This window comes from Pristiophorus japonicus, chromosome 1 (assembly GCF_044704955.1).
Source record: "Pristiophorus japonicus isolate sPriJap1 chromosome 1, sPriJap1.hap1, whole genome shotgun sequence".
NCBI lineage: Eukaryota > Metazoa > Chordata > Chondrichthyes > Pristiophoridae > Pristiophorus > Pristiophorus japonicus.
Window position 1 is genome coordinate 54223135 of NC_091977.1, and position 19059 is coordinate 54242193.

The 19059-nt window shown below is 46.5% G+C and overlaps 1 protein-coding gene across 6 annotated transcripts in view; it reads right to left on the reverse strand.

The window, feature by feature from the left end:
* pde8b (phosphodiesterase 8B) overlaps positions 1–19059 on the reverse strand; it is a 496872-nt gene that overhangs the window by 285953 nt on the left and 191860 nt on the right. Inside the window, exon 1 of one of the 6 annotated variants that reach the window (XM_070879869.1) lies at positions 3–78. The exons of the other annotated variants lie outside the window; for them this stretch is intronic. The gene's annotated coding sequence lies outside the window, so the exon portion shown is untranslated. Of the gene's footprint in view, positions 1–2; positions 79–19059 lie in introns of those variants that run through there. 6 annotated transcript variants of the gene reach the window in all.

Sequence of the window (19059 nt, forward strand, 5' to 3'; positions counted from 1 at the left end):
ACCTTAAGTTGCTGCCCACGCTCGGCATTCCGATGCTGAGGCCTCTCCTGACTGCCAGTCGCAGCGCGTGCACGTTGACACGTGTGCAGGCCTACAGCTGGAGTCACATGCCTCTGGGCAGCCAATCAGGTAATAGGAGTTCCGCAGGGTCGTAAACTCCTATACTCCTAAACTCCTATTACTATGCTTGTGATAGAGCCCGAAACACCCAAAACACAGCCCCAAACACCCAAAACACGAATAAAAATGTTTTAAATAATTACACTACATTCATTTAAATTAAAGTTATTCATGTCTTAAAAAAAGTAATTTCTCGATTTTTAAAAAAGTTAAAAAAAATAAACTTACCATTGTGGGGAGGGATTTTAATGATAAAATATGTTTTAATAACTTCATTTTTATATGTTTTTTAAAACATTTGTGCCTGTAAAAGTAGGCTATGCGCCTGCTTTTTCAGGCGCAAGATTTTTGAGCACATTTTAAGTGTAAATATCGGAAATTTCCACTTACAAGTATCCTCGCTCCCGAGATGCGGCTATCTGTCAAGCCAGAAACTTGACAGATCGGAAATGCCGGTTTCCAGTGCATGCGCATTGTGTGCTGGAAACCGGCATTTCCGATGCCTTCCCGGGTCCGTAGGAACTCCGGATGGACCCGGGGAGGCCGGGATTGCTGGCCCGACATGTTGCATTTTCAGACTACATTCTATTTTTAATTCTGTTCTGCTCAATGTTACAATCATAGCTCAGCAGTACCTACTTCATTACTTTGTTACCTTAAATATCTCTTTGAAAGATGCCTTGGCCACTGGTTTAAAAAAAGATGAATGGGTACACTATGTTCTCTGGCAAAGGACAGTGTGTGGGGCTCATCTGATGCACAAAAACAAAACAGAGTGTTCTGATAAACAACTTGATTCATGGAGTCAGGAACAAGGTTGTTGTTTAAGGCTGCCTTCAAAAATATTTCCTTTTTACAGCTCGAGTAAATCGAGTTTGAATCCAAACCTTTAATTTCAGTTCACTGGTTTGTTTACAATGTTATTATTGTGTTCCGAACACGGATGAGACTGCACACAGGGAGGTTAAAGTAACAGTGACCTCAGTCTTTATTAAGACACTCCAGAGTGAGGAACAGGCCTTTGGGCCGGCTTATATACAATGCTCCCAAGGGCGGTGGCGGAACATGGGAGTGCATGCTTTACACAACTTCACTCCCCCGCAAAGTCAAAGTGAAAACTATTTACAAGGTGAGGCGGTCGGGAGCCTTTCTTTCCCTGGTGGACCGCCTCGGTACAAATGTCTGTTTTGGTGTGTTGGCTGTGCCCTCGCTGGGCTGGCGTGTTGTTGGCCCTGCAGGGCTGCTGGGTGAGCCTGGCCTTGCTGGGCTGTTGGGCGTGATGGGTTCGATTTCCTGGTCCGGCGTGGTGTCGTTGATCCTTTGGCATGTGTTATGGGCTAAAAAAAGGTGGTGTCTGCTGTGGGTTGTTCAGGGCAGTCTGTGAACCACAGCCTCGTTTGGTCCAGGTGCTTTCTGCAAATTTGTCCATTGCCTCGTTTGACTACAAATACCCTATTCCCTTCTTCAGCTATCACTGTGCCCGCGATCCACTTGGGACCATATCCAGAGTTTAGCACATACACAGGATCATTCAGATCAATTTCCCGTGACACAGTGGCGCGACCATCATTTACATTTTGTTGCTGCCGCCTGCTCTCTACTTGATCATGCAGGTTGGGGTGAATCAGCGAGAGTCTGGTTTTAAGTGTCTTTTTCATGAGTAGCTCAGCCGGGGGCACCCCTGTGAGCGAGTGGGGTCTCGTGCGGTAGCTGAGCAGTACTCGGGACAGGCGGGTTTGGAGTGAGCCTTCTGTGACTTGTTTAAGGCTCTGTTTGATGCTTTTACTGCCTGCTCTGCCTGCCCATTGGAGGCAGGCTTAAACGGGGCCGAGGTGACATGTTTGAGCCCATTGCGGGTCATGAATTCTTTAAATTCGGCACTGGTGAAACATGGCCCGTTGTCACTGACCAGTATGTCAGGCAGGCCGTGGGTGGCAAACATGGCCCTCAGGCTTTCAATGATGGCGGTGGCGGTGCTTCCCAACATTATTTCACATTCAATCCATTTTGAAAAAGCATCCACCACCACCTGGAACATTTTACCGAGAAACGGGCCCGCATAGTCGACATGGATCCTTGACCATGGTCTGGAGAGCCAGGACCACAAACTTAGTGGTGCCTCTCTGGGCGCATTGCTCAACTGAGCATACATGCTGCATTGCCGTACACAGGACTCTAAGTCAGAGTCGATACCAGGCCACCACACGTGGGATCTGGCTATCGCTTTCATCATTACTATACCCGGGTGTGTGCTGTGGAGATCCGAGATGAACGTCTCCCTGCCCTTTTTGGGTAGCACTACGCAGTTACCCCAAACAGGCAGTCTGCCTGAATGGACAGCTCGTCCTTTCGCCACTGGAACGGCTTGATTAGCTCTTGCATTTCAACGGGGATGCTGGCCCAGCTCCCATGCAGTACACAGTTTTTTACTAGGGGCAGCAGAGGATCTTCGCTGGTCCAAGTCCTAATCTGGCGGGCCGTGACAGGTGATTTATCATTTTCAAACACTTCCATGACCATCAACAAGTCTGCGGGCTGTGCCACAATCAACAAGTTTGCAGGCTGCGCCATTTTCACCCCCGTGGTGCAGAATGGTAGCCGACTGAGAGCATCCGCACAGTTCTCGGTGCCTGGCCTGTGGCGGATGGTATAGTTATATGCTGATAGCGCGAGTGCCCACCTTTGTATGCGGGCTGAGGCATTAGTATTTATCCCCTTGTTTTCAGTGAACAGGGATATGAGGGGCTTGTGATCGGTTTCCAGCTCAAATTATAATGCCAAACAGGTACTAATGCATTTTCTTTACCCTGAACACACACGCTAATGCCTCTCTCTCAATCATGCTGTAGGCCCTCTCGGCCTTAGACAAGCTCCTGGAGGCATAGGCGACAGTTTGCAACTTCCCTGCAACGTTAGCTTGTCGTAATACACACCCAACTCTGTGCGACGACGCATCACATGCTAGCACAAGTCTTTTACACAGTTATATAATACAAGCAGCTTGTTCGAGCATAAAATATTTCTGGCTTTCTCAAAAGCAATTACTTGGGTTGTTCCCCATACCCAGTTCTCACCTTTACGCAATAACACATGTAGGGGGTCTAAGAAGGTGCTTAACCCCGGTAGGAAGTTACCAAAATAGTTGAGGAGTCCCAGGAACGACCGCAGCTCCATGACGTTCTGTGGCCTGGGCGCGTTCCTGATAGCCTCTGTCTTGGCATCTGTGGGCCGAATGCCGTCCGCCGCGATCTTTCTCTCCAAACACTCCACCTCTGTTGGCATGAAGACGCATTTCAACCTCTTCAGTCGCAGCCCTACGCGATCCAGTCGCTGGAGGACCTCCTCCAGGTTTTGTAGGTGCTCGACGGTGTCCCAAACCGTGACCAATACGTCGTCCTGAAAAACAACCGTGCGTGGTACCGAATTGAGTAGGCTCTCCATGTTTCTCTGGAAGGTCGCTGCAGCCGACCGAATTCCAAACGGGCATCTGTTGTAGATGAACAGTCCCTTGTGCGTGTTGATGCAGGTGAGGGCCTTCAAAGACTCCTCCAGCTCCTGCGTCGTGTAGGCCAAAGTCAGGTCGAGCTTGGTGAACGTCTTGCCTCCTGCCAGCGCGCAAATAGGTCATCTGCCTTAGGTAGTGGGTATTGGTCCTGTAGCGAGAACCGATTAATTTATAATCGCCGCAAATCCTGACCGTGCCATCACTTTTGAGTACTGGAACAATCGGACTGGCCCACTCGCTGAATTCCATTGGGAAGATGATGCCCTCACATTGCAGCCTGTCCAGCTCGATTTCCACTCTCTCCCTCATCATGTGAGGTACCGCTCGCGCTTTGTGGTGAATGGGTCGTGCCTCTGGGACCAAGTGGATCCGCACCTTCGCCCTGGAAAAGTTTCCAATGCCTGGCTCAAAAAGGGAAGGAAATTTGTTAAGAACCTGGGTACATGAGGCCTCATCGACATGTGATAGTGCTCGGATGTCATCCCAGTTCCAGCGGATTTTGCCCAGCCAGCTTCTTCCAAGCAGTGTGGGGCCATCGCCCAGAACAATCTAGAGTGGCAGTTCATGCACCGTGCCCTCGTAGGTGTCCTTGACCGTGGCGCTGCCCCGGACAGTGATGAGCTCTTTGGTGTACGTTCTCAGTTTCGTGTGGATGGAGCTCAGGGCTGGTCTGAGTACCTTTTTGCATCACAGTCTCTCAAACATCATTTTACTCATGATGGATTGGCTAGCGCCAGTGTCCAGTTCCGTGGCTGTGGGTAAGCCATTCAATTTTACATTTAGCATTATAGGTGGACATTTTGTCAAAAATGTGTGCACCCCATGTACTTCAGCATCTGCCTCCTCTCTCTGAGGCTCAAAATTGCTTTGATCCACCATGGACCGATCTTCCTCTGCCACGTGGTGGTTAGCAGGTTTTGCAGAGCTTGCAGCTTGTATGCAAGCTCGTTGGAGGTGCCCATTGTTCCACAGCTCTTGCAAACATACCCTTTGAAGCAACATGAATAGGCTGAATGGAAGCCTCCACAACACCAACAAGGTGTGAATTGCCTTGCATTCATCCTTTGTTGCGGACTCTGAGTTATCTGGATCACCTGAGGCCTGCTGGCAGTTGCAGACCCGTGGTTTCTCCCCTGTACATTTCTGCTTGCAAACACAGTTCCAGTTAATTTATGAACATTGCTATCTCTTGTGTGCTGAGAGATTTGTTTGGTGTTATCACTGGTGGACATAAACGCCTGTGCTATCGCAATGGCCTTACTGAGGATCGGTGTTTCTACAGTCAAAAGTTTTCGTAGGATGGTCTCATGGCCAATGCCCAGTACAAAAATGTCTCTGAGCATTTGCTCCAGGTAGCCATCAAACTCACATTGTCCTGCAAGTCGCCTTAGATCGGTGATGTAGCTCACCACATCCTGACCTTCAGATCGCTGGCATGTGTAGAACCAATACCTCGTCATCAGCACGCTCTCCCTCGGGTTAAGATGCTCCCGAACCAGTGTACACAGTTCCTCATACGACTTATCTGTGGGTTTCACCAGAGGCAGAAGATTCTTCATGAGGCTGTAGGTCGGTGCCCCGCAGACTGTGAGGAGGACCGCTCTCCTTTTTGCAGCGCTTCCTTCTCCATCCAGCTCGTTGGCTACAAAGTACTGGTCTAGCTTCCGAGAACTTCTCCAGGAATGCCCACAGTTTGCTGCATCTTTGCGTTCAATTCGTATACTCGTCACCAGTTATTGTGTTCCTAACACAGATGAGACTGCACACAGGGAGGTTAAAGTAACAGTGACCTCAGTCTTTATTAAGACACTCCAGAGTGAGGAACAAGCCTTAGGGGCCGGCTTATATACAGTGCTGCCAAGAGATGCTGGGATCCCTTGGGACTTCAGGAGATGCACTCCCTTGTGGCAGAACATGGGAGTGCAATGCTTTGGAGATACACAACAGTTATACCGAAGTAATAGGATCGATAGGATAGTGCTGTGTGTTTGCCTCAATCATTAAGTTATTTTCTCTTTGCTCCTTTGTTAAGTCTCCTTACACCATGTACCATCCAAAGCTAGGGTTGCCAACTCTGGGTGAACGTATGCCTGCATGTTTCATCACATTTGAGTACAGAGGCAGGGAGGTGTTACTATAGTTGTACAGGGCCTTGGTGAGGCCACACCTGGAGTATTGTGTACAGTTTTGGTCTCCTAACTTGAGGAAGGACATTCTTGCTAATGAGGGAGTGCAGCGAAGGTTCACCAGACTGATTCCCGGGATGGCGGACTGACATATCAAGAAAGACTGGATCAATTGGGCTTGTATTCACTGGAGTTCAGAAGAATGAGAGGGGATCTCATAGAAACGTTTAAAATTCTGATGGGTTTAGACAGGTTAGATGCAGGAAGAATGTTCCCAATGTTGGGGAAGTCCAGAACCAGAAGTCACAGTCTAAGGATAAGGGGTAAGCCATTTAGGACCGAGATGAGGAGAAACTTCTTCACCCAGAGAGTGGTGAACTTGTGGAATTCTCTATCACAGAAAGTTGTTGAGGCCAATTCACTAAATATATTCAAAAAGGAGTTAGATGTAGTCCTTACTACTAGGGGGATCAAGGGATATGGTGAGAAAGCAGGAATGGGGTACAGAAGTTGCATGTTCAGCCATGAACGCATTGAATGGCGGTGCAGGCTCGAAGGGCCGAATGGCCTACTCCTGCACCTATTTTCTATGTTTCTATGACCCTCCACACACTCCTACCATTGGTCGCCGGACACGTCCATCCTCGCGGCGTATCGCCTTCCCATGCTAATTGGAAAGTGTAAAGACTCTTCATTACCTGATTGGATGATGCTTGACTATCATCCATTCAGCCTTTTGCCCATCTCCAAAAATTTTTATAATTTTCCTTAGCAGAGAGGTCAACAGCTTGGGGGCATAGATTTAAAGTAATTGGTAGGTTTAGAGGGGATTTGAGGGGAAATGTCTTCACCCAGAGGGTGGTGGGGGTCTGGAACTCACTGCCTGAAAGGGTGGTAGAGGCAGAAACCCTCACCACATTTAAAAAGTACTTGGATGTGCACTATAAGTGCCGTAACTTGCAGGGTTACGGACCAAGAGCTGGAAAGTGTTATTAAGCTGGATAGCTCTTTGTCGGCCAGCATGGACACGATGGGCCGAAATGGCCTCCTTCCGTGCTGTAAATTTCTATGATTATATGATTCTATTCTATAACTAATAAACAGTGTTCAAAGGAAATGAAAAAAAAAACAATTTTAATGCCGCTATGATTTTGTGCCTGGCTTCCTCGCAGCAGTCTTCTGGAGGTTAATCTTCAATTTCTGGAGGGAATGACTACCCCATCCACAGCGGCCAGGTGATTGGCCTGCTTCCAGGCCTATGCCGATCCTTCTCTGCAACAACTCGGGGCAATGTGTCCCAGCTGACTTGCTGGCACCATGGTGGGTATTGTTTGAAGTGTGTGGGGAGGGAAGCGGGGGGCCTGTGTGGAGGAGGTGAATGTGCAGACGTGCTGACCTCCTGAGAAAGCCCAGCCAGCATGTACTGGGGCCACTGCCACTCGAGTGGGGCGGGAACTCATCAGTCCACTGATCTGCAGGAGAGCAGACTGCAGATGAGTGATGTCTTCAAAGCCCCTAACCATTCGATCCATCAATCTTTCCACTGTGGAATGGCGGCCATATAAACGTCGACTGAAGTTGCAAATTGTGCTAGCTCCTGATGTGAGGGTCTGGCTGCAGCTGTCTCTGGAAGTGACTACACTGCCCTCCTGAGCATCACTGATTATAATCACTCAACCATTGGTGGCCGTGCCTTCTGTTGCCTAGGCCCTAAGCTCTGGAACTCCCTGCCTAAACCTCTCCGCCTCTCTACTTCTCTTTCCTCCTTCAAGACATTCCTTCAAACCTACTTCTTTGACCAAGCTTTTGGTCACCTGTGCTAATTTCTATTTATGCGGCTCAGTATAAAATTTTTAACAGAATTCTCCTGTGAAGCGCCTTGGGAAATTTCACTATGTTAAAGGTGCTATATAAATACGTTAGTGTACTCGACCAGGCCAACATCCTCAGCATCAAAGCACTGACCACACTCGACCAGCTCTGTTGGGCGGGCCACACTGTTCACATGCCTGACACAAGACTCCCAAAGCAAGTGCTCGACTCAGAACTCCTACATGGCAAGCGAGCCTCAGGTGGGCAGAGGAAACGTTTCAAGGGCAACCTCAAAGGCTCCTTGATAAAATGCAACATCCCCACTGACACCTGGGAGTCCCTGGCCAAAAACCGCCCTGAGTGAAGGAAGTGCATCCGTGAGGGCGCTGAGCACCTCGAGTATCATCGCCGAGAGCATGCAGAAAACAAGCGCAGGCAGCGGAAAGTGTGTGTGGCAAACCAGACTCCCCACCCACCCTCAACAACTGTCTGTCCCACCTGTGACAGACACTGTAATTCCTATATTGGACTGTTCAGTCACCTAACAACTCACTTTTAGAGTGGAGGCAAGTCTTCCTCGATTTCGAGGGACTGCCTATGATGGTGATAAATACAAGTTGTTGTTGTTGTTGTTATCTCTGTCCTCCTTAGACAAGCAGGGAGATGGCCTCACGCTCTAGCAGATTGAGATGGTGAGGGTTCGTCAGTTTGTGTTGAGAACGTCAGTGGAGTTTGTGCATATGTGTTGAGAGGTGGGAAGAAGTAAGATAGAGTGAGGATGGGCCGGTGATGAATGTAAAGCCAAGTGTGTGGAATGTGAGGTGAGCAAGAAGTGCTGGGAGTAGTTGTTCCCGATGGGAATTTCAGCAAAATTATGCCTGAGCAGCGAGTAGGTTAAGATTACAATCAGAGACAATGGGAAAGGGCTCCCCGCGAATGGGATGATGCTACAATCTGGAAATTATACTGTCATTAGAGACAAGATATTCAGTGAAGAATGACGCATTGTGCAAGTGGTGGTATGTGAGAAGAGAATAGTGTGATGTGAAGAAAATCAAGAGATAATAGTGTGCCTTGGTGATTGTATGCTGAAAGATGTGATGGAGGGGAGGTATTGTTTGTGATGGAGGGGAGGTATCGTTGAGAGCGGTGGGGGAGGACTGTTGTGAGGTACTGGTGAAAGTGGTGAAAAGGTGTATTTACCCTTGTGAGGTCATGAAACCTCTTTCTACATTGAGCCCAAGTCCTGGGGGTGGTGCTGATGACACTGACCACCCTTCCACCTCTGCCCAGGCCTGCATGGCATTCTGCGGGTGCTGGGAACAGTACCTCCCTCCTGGCCTTCACTTCCTCCACCAGGACCTCCACGGAGGCGTCAGAAAAGTGGGAGGCAGCTCTGCGAATCATCACTGCAGCCAATGAGTCTTCCATAGTAATTCAGTAAGAAATACAAGCCAGGGAAGGCAACCTTGCTTTAAGAGGGCAATCCCCATCCGTTGAATGTTTATGGGCCCCGGGAGTTAAAAGTGCCTGGGCCTCATGCCAACAGCATCGCCGGCTGCCCAATTCAGTTAAAATCGACCCTTGAGTGTGGCAGCTTCACTGGAATCTGCAGCAGTCCACCACCTAAAAAAGTAGCCAGGGACCAGTCGGTGTCTGCATAAACGCACACACTGCAGCTCTGGTGTCAACAGAGGAGAGAGCAGAAACACAGTGTATACTGGATTTCACCATGCGTGCTGCTGTCCCTCAGGGCTTTCAGATCTGGGAGCTGCCATTATATCAGCCATCCTGCTGTTCAGTGGGATCACAGCTCCTGGGCTCCATGGAATGGCGACATCTGGATTCTACCTGCCCAATACTGCTGTCTCTCAGAAAATCAGCACCTACCAGGCTGCTGGCCTTCCACCTCAGAGCACTATGCCAGTGGAATGTGTGAGGCAACACCAGGCTGACCAGGAACAAAGCTTCAAAGATGCAGCCAGCAGCAACTCTCTGTCAGAAGCCAGAAGCCAGGTGCCGTGAGCGGAGGACCACCTGAGTCTCATGAGCCTGTTGTAGAATAAGAGCCACCAACCACCTTTCATGATCCTGGCCCTCAGGTTGCAGCTCACAGAAGCACTTGAATAGGTGAAAGAAAGGCAGTGGAAGCACGGGGTCAGGAAAGAGTAAGTTGTCTTGTTTTCCCCCCGGTGTATTTTGTTGTAATTAAATAGAATGTGCACCGACAGCATGGAATTTGGAGTCAGACAGGAATGGTTGCACTGAATCCTTTATTAGCCAAGGGCATCAAGGATCATGGATCAAAGGCGAGTAAATGGGGTTGAGGTAAAGGTCAGCCATGAGCTAATCGAATGGCTGAAGGGGTTCAATTGCTTACTTCTTGCTAGATCAACCGATTAGATTTGGACACCAAAGATTAAAAAACTTGTTAGTTTTATTAATATTTCCAGAAAGTACAAACAAATTGTATGTCTATATACTTACAAGTCAGATAACCATTGGGCTTTTGGAACTACTAACCAATTCAGCTGAGTTTTCAGCATGGAATACGGAAACAATTCTAAAAGTGAGCCTATTTCTACACTTAGATGGACAATGTTAATGAACTTGCTCTTACCCTATCAATTGTCAAGGTCATTGTCATTGTCATGTGCTCTTTGTGTCATATGCTACTGCACCAGTAGATGGCAATGTCACACCTCATACATTCCATTCTCATTGCAATGAGGGTAAGATTTATTTCTTAACCTTAGAAGATATCACAATTTTGCATGGTTATAAACGTCATTCTTTACCAGAATAATAACAACTGAAACCTAGATATGTTGCCTCCAAACTAGCTATGATTCTTTTCACAAACCCATTGATGCTTCTTAAATTGCATTAACTTTCACCTTCTGCATACTTAGCATTCACCTGCGGAATCCTAACAACCTAATCTAACCATGTATTACACAGAATACATTCTCATAAAACAAAGATATCAATACTGACCTGTATTGTTAATCTATTTTTCCTATTATATCATACCCTATCCTATATTCTCCTCCTTAGAACTCAGGAAAATACCTTTTCCAGGGTTCCACATTTAACTAGTCCTCTCACAGTTCCCCTTCATATTACTTAGACTTCATTTCCATCATATTCTTTAACCTCTTCAACATTTTCTGTAATATGTGTATTAAAACCATCAAAATTACAAACATTCTTCCCTGGGCTATAACAAACAACGTTGAGATGATTCATACCCACGGGTGTTGTCTAACATCATATAGTACATTCAACCATTCATGTTTGCCTGTGGCTGATAGACCTTTCTCCATCTTATTATTTAACTGCAGCATGTGAACTAAGTGTTTCTGCGGATTACTACTCCTTTCCAAGTTTAAGTTTAGACAGGGACAATGCTGGGATTGGATGTCCAAATTTGATTACATCTGCTTGATGGGATATATGTACTCAAATCTCTGTAACATTGTGGGCCTTAACTGGTACCAAAATCTTATTCCCAAATTTCGTTATTTCAGTTTGTGTAAAGCAGAACATGTGTTTAGAGATGCGATAATCTAAAGTGTGCCCCACCAGATGTCACACAGAATACATTTGCATAAGACAAAGATATTAATATTGACTCCTATATCCTATTACAGTTGTACCTCTCCAGTCCGGCACCCTCGGGACCTGACCGGTGCCGGAACAGAGAATTTGCCGAACCACGGGAGGTCTCGCTTACCGGTCCCGGTACTGGTGGACAGCTCCTGTATGTGTGAGTGTGTGCGACGGCAGCCTGTAGGCAGCTCCCTCAGCATCCGCGCACACACTCACTGACTGACAGCCGCTCCCAGCCGATCGCCGAACACACTGATGGCAGCCATTGCAGCCATTCCCTCAGGCCCAAATAATGTCGAACCATGGATGTTTCCGGATGAGAGGGTCCCGGACTGGAGAGGTACAACCTATACTACTTTCATATGATGGGAAAAGCTTATAATGGGATGTCTAGTTTGGCTCTCCATTCGATGGCCTCCTGAGATGCCAAGTGGAGAAATGAGGTGCCTGCCACAACAGATCTTAGTGGGCAGGGTGATGTGATGTGTTCCATGGTCTGAGACTCATGGCTATAGTTGCACTTCAGGTCATCTTCTGTATTGTTAATCTTTTTTTTCCTATTATAGTAAACATTATCCTATACTCCTGTTCTTATTTGGTGCTGATTTATTTAATCAGGTGATGATTATTGTAGGGTCATGTAGGGCCGACGTGTAGCCACATTGTAGGATGGGTACTGGGATAAGAACATAAGTACATAAGAACTAGGAGCAGGAATAGGCCATACAATTCCTCGAGTCTGCTGTGCCATTCAATAAGACCTTGGCTGATCTGCACCCTCAACTCCATTTTCCCGCCTAATCCCTTGATCCCCTAGAGTCCAAAATGCTATCTGTCTCAGCCTTAAATATACTCAACAACTGAGCTGGCACAGATAATTCCAGAGATTCACAACCCTGTGAGTGAAGAAATTCCTCCTCATCTGACCCCTTATCCTGAAACCGTGCCCCCTAGTTCTAGATTCTCCAAACAGGGGAAACAATCTCTCAGCATCTAACCTGTCAATCCCCCTCAGAATCTTATATGTTTCAATGAGATCATCTCTCATTCTTCTAAACTCCAGCGAATATAGGCCCAATCTACTCAATCTCTCCTCATCCCAAGAATCAATCTAGTGAATCTTCTAAGGCAAGTATATCCTTCCTTAAATAAGGAGATCAAAACTGTGCACAGTACTCCAGGTGTGATCTCACCAAGGCCCTATACAATTGTGGCAAAATGTCCTTACTCTTGTACTCCAACCCCCTTGCAATAAAGGCCAACATGCCATTTGCCTTCCTATACCTGCATGTTAACTCTATGTGTTTCCTGTATGGGGACATCTAAATATAGTTTCTCACCATTTAAAAAATATTCTGTTTTCCTGTTCTTCCTACCAAAGGGAATAACTTCACATTTCCCCACATTATACTCCACCTGCACCTTATTGCCCACTCACTTAAACATAGAATCAAGGGGTATGGCGAGAAAGCAGGAATGGGGTACTGAAGTTGCATGTTCAGCCATGAACTCATTGAATGGCGGTGCAGGCTCGAAGGGCCGAATGGCCTACTCCTGCACCTATTTTCTATGTTTCTATGTTTAACCGTAAGTGCCATATCTAACTCCCTCTTCAACATATCCAGTGAACTGGCATCAACAACTCTCTGCGGCAGGGAATTCCACAGGTTAACAACTCGCTGAGTGAAGAATTTTCTCCTCATCTCAGTCCTAAATGGCCTACCCCTTATCCTAAGACTATGTCTCCTGGTTCTGGACTTCCCCAACATCGGGAATATTCTTCCCGCATCTAACCTGTCCAGTCCCGTCAGAATCTTATATGTTTCTATGTGATCCCCTTTCATCCTTCTAAACTCCAGTGAATACAGGCCCAGTTGATCCAATCTCTCCTCATATGACAGTCCAGCCATCCCTGGAATCAGTCTGGTGAACCTTTGCTGCACTCCCTCAATAGTAAGAACGTCCTTCCTTTCCTCAGACTAGGAGACCAAAACCGAACACAATATTCCAGGTGAGGCCTCACTAAGGCTCTGTACAACTGCATTAAGACCTCCCTGCTTCTATATTCAAAACCCCTAGCTATGAAGGCCAACATACAATTTGCCTTCTTTACCACCTGCTGTACCTGCGTGCCCACTTTCAGTGACTGATGAACCATCACACCCAGGTCTCGTTGCACCTCCCCTTTTCCTATTCTGCCGCCATTCAGATAATATTCTGCCTTTGTGTTTTTGCCCCCAAAATGGATAACCTCACATTTATCCACATTATACTGCATCTGCCATGCATTTTCCCACTCACCTAACCTGTCCAACTCGTCCTGCAGCCTCTTAGCATCCTCCTCACAGCTCACACCGCCACCCAGTTTAGTGTCATCTGCAAACTTGGAGATATTACACTCTGTTCTTCATCCAAATCGTTAATGTATATTGTAAAGAGCTGGGGTCCCAGCACTGAGCCCTGCGGCACTCCACTAGTCACTGCCTGCCATTCTGAAAAGGACCCGTTTATCCCAACTCTCTGCTTCCTGTCTGCCAACCAGTTCCCTATCCACATCAGTATATTACCCCCAATACCATGTGCTTTGATTTTGCACAACAATCTCTTGTGCGGGACCTTGTCAAAAGCCTTTTGAAAGTCCAAAGACACCACATCCACTGGTTCTCCCTTGTCCATCCTGCTAGTTACATCCTCAAAAAATTCCAGAAGATTCGTCAAGCATGATTTCCCTTTCATAAATCCATGCTGACTTGGTCCGATCCTGTCACTGCTTTCCAAATGTGCTGCTATTCCATCCTTCATGAATTGATTCCAACATTTTCCCCACTACCGATGTCAGGCTAACTGGTCTATAATTACCCGTTTTCTCTCTCCCTCCTTTTTTAAAAAGTGGTGTTACATTAGCTACCCTCCAGTCCATGGGAATAGATCCAGAGTCGATAGACTGTTGGAAAATGATCACCAATGCATCCACTATTTCTAGGGCCACTTCCTTGGGCACTCTGGGATGCAGACTATCAGGCCCTGGGGATTTATCGTCCTTCAATCCCATCAATTTCCCTAACACAATTTCCCGCCTAATAAGGATATCCTTCAGTTCCTCCTTCTCACTAGACCCACTGTCCCCTAGAACCTTTGGAAGGTTATTTGTATCTTCCTTCGTGAAGACAGAACCGAAGTATTGGTTCAATTGGTCTGCCATTTCTTTGTTCCCCATTATAATTTCACCTGAATCCGACTACAAGGGACCTATGTTTGTCTTTATTAATCTTTTTCTCTTCACATATTTATAGAAGCTTTTGCAGTTTTTATATTCCCTGCAAGCTTCCTCTCATACTCTATTTTCCCCCTCTTAATTAAACCCTTCGTCCTCCTCTGTTGAATTCTAAATTTCTCCCAGTCCTCAGGTTTGTTGCTTTTTCTAGCCAATTTATATGCCTCTTCCTTGGTTTTAACACTATCCTTAATTTCCTTTGTTAGCCATGGTTGAGCCACCTTCCCAGTTTTATTTTTACTCCAGACAGGGATGTATATTTGCTGAAGTTCATCCATGTGATCTTTAAATGTTTGCCATTGCTTATCCACCGTCAACCCTTGGAGTATCGTTTGCCAGTCTATTCTAGCCAATTCACGCCTCATACTGTCGAAGTTACCTTTCCTTAAATTCAGGACCTGTCTATGGCCCAAATTTTCCCCAGCACTGGCCGCTGTTTATTCGGCGCCCAGCGAGTTTTTTGGCACCATACATCTCAGTTCAAAGATTCCCCAGTGTTGGGATGCCGGCGTCTACTACTAGCAGCAGAATTTTGCCGCCATACATTCTGGCGCTGGTGTACCTGTAAAGCAGGTTCCCGCTCCATTTCTGGGCTTAAGGCCAAGTTTCCTCTGGCCTTTATAAACCTGCGCACAGACCCCAGAATCACCGTAGGACAAAGCCTTATCCTCAGTTGGAGAAATCGGCGCTGGTCCGCTCCTATCCCCGGCTAAATGGACTCCCTCGCTAATATTTTAACTTTTAGCACAATTAAAAATACATTATCTGTAAGTAAGTATAAAAATAAAAATGTTAAATGAAAACTTACCAATAATGCTGCTCGTGCGATGTTAAACTGCATTCAGGCCATAAAATTTAAACAAAATTAAACTTTTTCCATCGATGTTTCTGGGTCCCAAAATTATCCAAAAATCTTGAAAGATAATCCACCAGGCTCCATCTTCCGAGACATCCACCGGTTTTTCAAAGAAGCTGCCATTTCTCCTCATTGACTGCAGCCGCTGCTAGCCCCCAGCCAAAGGTCCTCCACCCACACGGCCCCACTGCTATCCCAGGCCCAAGGTCTACACACAGAAGACGGTGCAAGACACTCCAGGCTCAAGGGAAAGCAGCAGTGATTTCTTACAAAGACTGGACATTACATTATTATTAAATAACCCAACACAAATCTTATATTTGTGAAGATATTAAATTAGCATTTTCCTGTACTAAGTTGTTCATGGATCTAATAACACTGGGTCAGGGTCACTGATACATGACCATGGTCCTGCGTTGCATTTATCAGTGACTCAGAACACATTAGGATCCATGAACACCTTAGTAGTGGAACCTGTCCCTGTATCATTTAAAATATGTTCCAAGGGTTGAGGCCATTTTAATTGTTGTGTCTGTTTCTTTATTCTATAATATGTATTAGTGCAGCATTAAGAAATGAAGTGCAGGAGTCAGGTTAAAAGTCCAAAATAAATATGTTTATTAAACATTTGTACAGTTGTAATTAGCCTAACATGACTTGTATTAAAACCTTCGTACCTTTAGAAACTTTAACGATTACAATGGAAAACATTATAAAAAGGCAATCAACCAGACCAACCAAAAAACAAACAAGCAAGCCATCTATCCTCCTCTTTGGCGCTGTGCACCAATCCTGCCCCAGTAGATGCCGCTGCCCTTGTGCGTGCCCGTAGTTGTAGAATTCTGCTTCCTTGGCCTCCTTAACCCCAGGTTTAATCTGGATTTTTTCCGGTGCGGCTTTTCTTGCTGCTGGGTTACAACAGGGACAGAGCCAAAGCCAAAATGTGTCATTGTGGAAGACCGGGGTTGCTCTTTGTTATCATCCTCAGCCTCAGGATCAACCCTTGATTTTGGTGCAGAGCAGAAAGTGTTCCTCGCATCAATGACAGCCTGGGTTAGCCCCCCTATTTCCGCTACGACCCCGCTCAACTGTCCTGAAAGTCTTTCCACCTGTAATGACAGTCACCCTAACTCTGCCCTCAACCCATCAATGGCTTCCAGGAGCAAGCGCGATGGTTGGTTGTTCTCCCCGCTCATCCCCACAAGATGTCCTATGTTCTCCAAATCCATTGTTTCTGCATCAGGTCTACAGTGCACCCTCCTTTGATGTCTTGCAGGTTTGCTGCGACACACCTGGACCCGCAGCCCCAAACATCACACCTAGAAAAGTCCTGTCGCTTGACTCATTCATGAGAGGGCTTGGAATGCTCAAGGGGTTCATCATCTCCAAATCCAAGGTATCCATGTCATCGTCGTCGATGCCTTTTAGCGTCCCATCATAGTCCTGATTTGGAATATCTGGAGTGGCGGTTTCCTGAACATTCTCTCCTTCAACTTGAGGTGCACTTTCTGTCTCCTCCAGATGCTCAACCTCTGCGAAACAAAAGATAGATGGCAGGTTAGCAGCATTGAGAAAGGAGAAGCATAGGCAGCACACGCAGTACATAACATTCAGCCAACCCAGACTGTGCCATTTGCAGGGCTTACCCTCTATTGGAAAACTGGGACCAGCTTCCACGTTGATGGTTGGTCCTCTCCTGTGACATTTAATCATTGATGCTATCCTCTGCTCCATGGCTATTGGTCGCAGCCTACTTGGCTGACCTCCTCCTGTGACCGTTCTCGGTTGATCCGTGACACCATCTTCTGCAAAGATGAAAATGGAATTTTTAAAGAGAGGGTCCTTCTGAACACACGCACACACACAAACACACACACACGGATCACATTTACAGATGTTATTGCAGTGCATAAATATACATATGCTTAAAAACCCACATAAATGTAAGTTTAATGTATTACTTACAGTCACTGTCTGTCCCCGGTCCTGCCACTTCTTTTGCAGCTGCACACCAGTTCTCAGGGTGATGGACATTCCATTAAACTCGACTGCGACCTGGTCCCAATCTTTTGCGAGTGCAGACGGTTTAAGTTTCTTTTTACCGACGCTCCCCTTGTTTTCAATAACTTTCCATCTACTCGCAATTAAGTCTACCAGGGGCTCAATTTCTTCCACGAGAAATCTCTTCGCCCTTACTGCTTCCCCTTCTCCGCCTCTGCCCCTTTCGCCTTCTCTACGCCCTTCGATTGCAGCCATCTCGTGAACTAAGCTGTATTTCCTACCTGCAAATCCACCTCTGCCACCAATGGATTTGCAATGGTCATGCACACAGTCCCCACACGTGCTGTTTTTTATACATTAAGCACATGCACAGGTTTTCTATTTTGTTTGTGCGCATGCACAACGCGCATACACAGTGCGTTTTATAAAATAATTTTTTCCGTTGCACATGCGCACTTGCCCGTTTTTTTTTCTGGAGCACATGCGCTATGCGGTTTCGGTGCACACTGGAAACCCCGCCCTGCGAGTTCAGCTCGGGTAGTACCGGCGCCAGAAGGTGCGCATGGTGGGACAAAACTTTGGTTTTTTAGTTTCAGCACTGAGGGGACAAATAAAAATGGGCGTCCAGGTAAGTGAGCGCCATTATTTTTTATTAGGGAAACTTGGGACCGTAATCCCTTTGCAAGCTCTTTGTGTCCTCCTCACAGCTTACTTTCCCACCTAGCTTTGCATCATCAGCAAACTTGGATACATTAGACTCGGTCCCTTCATTTAAGTCATTGTATATAGCTGAGGCCCAAGCAGCACTGATCATTGCGGCATCCCACTAGTTATAGCCTGCCAACCGGAAAATTACCCGTTTATTCCTACTCTCTGTTTTCTGTTCGTTAACTAATCCTCTATCCATACTAATATATTACCCCCAGCCCCATGAGCCCTTATCTTGTGCAGTAACCTTTTATGTGGCACCTTATCGAAAGCATTTTGGAAATCCTAATATACTGCATCCACTGGTTTCCCTTTATCTACCCTGCTAGTTACAGCCTCAAAAAGCTCTAATAAATTAGTCAAACATGATTTCCCTTTCATATACCATGTTGACTCTGCCTAATTATATAATAATTTTCTAATTGCCCTGTTACCACTTCCTTAATAATGGACTTCAACTTTTTCCCGGAGTGAGGGAATGTTTTTTTTATTTGGAAGAGGGGACTAGGAGGTAAGGCTCTGTTGTGAAAGATAAACTGCGCTAAACGGAAGAGTAGACTTCAATGATGAGATGTGCTCTGATGAGCCTTGCAGTAGTCACTGAGGAGTCTTCTGATTGCAGGTCATTGTAATACTTCCCTCCGTGTAGCTTTGCCTCCATTGAAGCTAAGCTTTCCCTCTACCCCTCAGCACTCTCAAAGTTGAGCACTTTTTGTAAGATTGTATTAAAGGGCATAGTAGTCTATACAGCTATATGTGACGCATGAAAGGGCGCGCACTGCAGTCCCTCCTTACCAGTTTAGGCAGTGAAACCAAGCCGTTAAGACTCTGATGGTCTCCTTAATAACCAATCTTGTACAGGCATGTACGCTGCGGTAAATGCGGTTCTGCTCCTTTTCGGGCTACGTAGGGGGGAATTTTCCAGGGGGTCAGCGGGTGCAATCGGTGGCGGGTCAGATGGGAAAGTATGCTTTTTGACAACAGGTCAGGACCCTGCTGTCAACTTGCCGCCACGCGCCTGTACCACACTGCCAGCGTTGAGCAG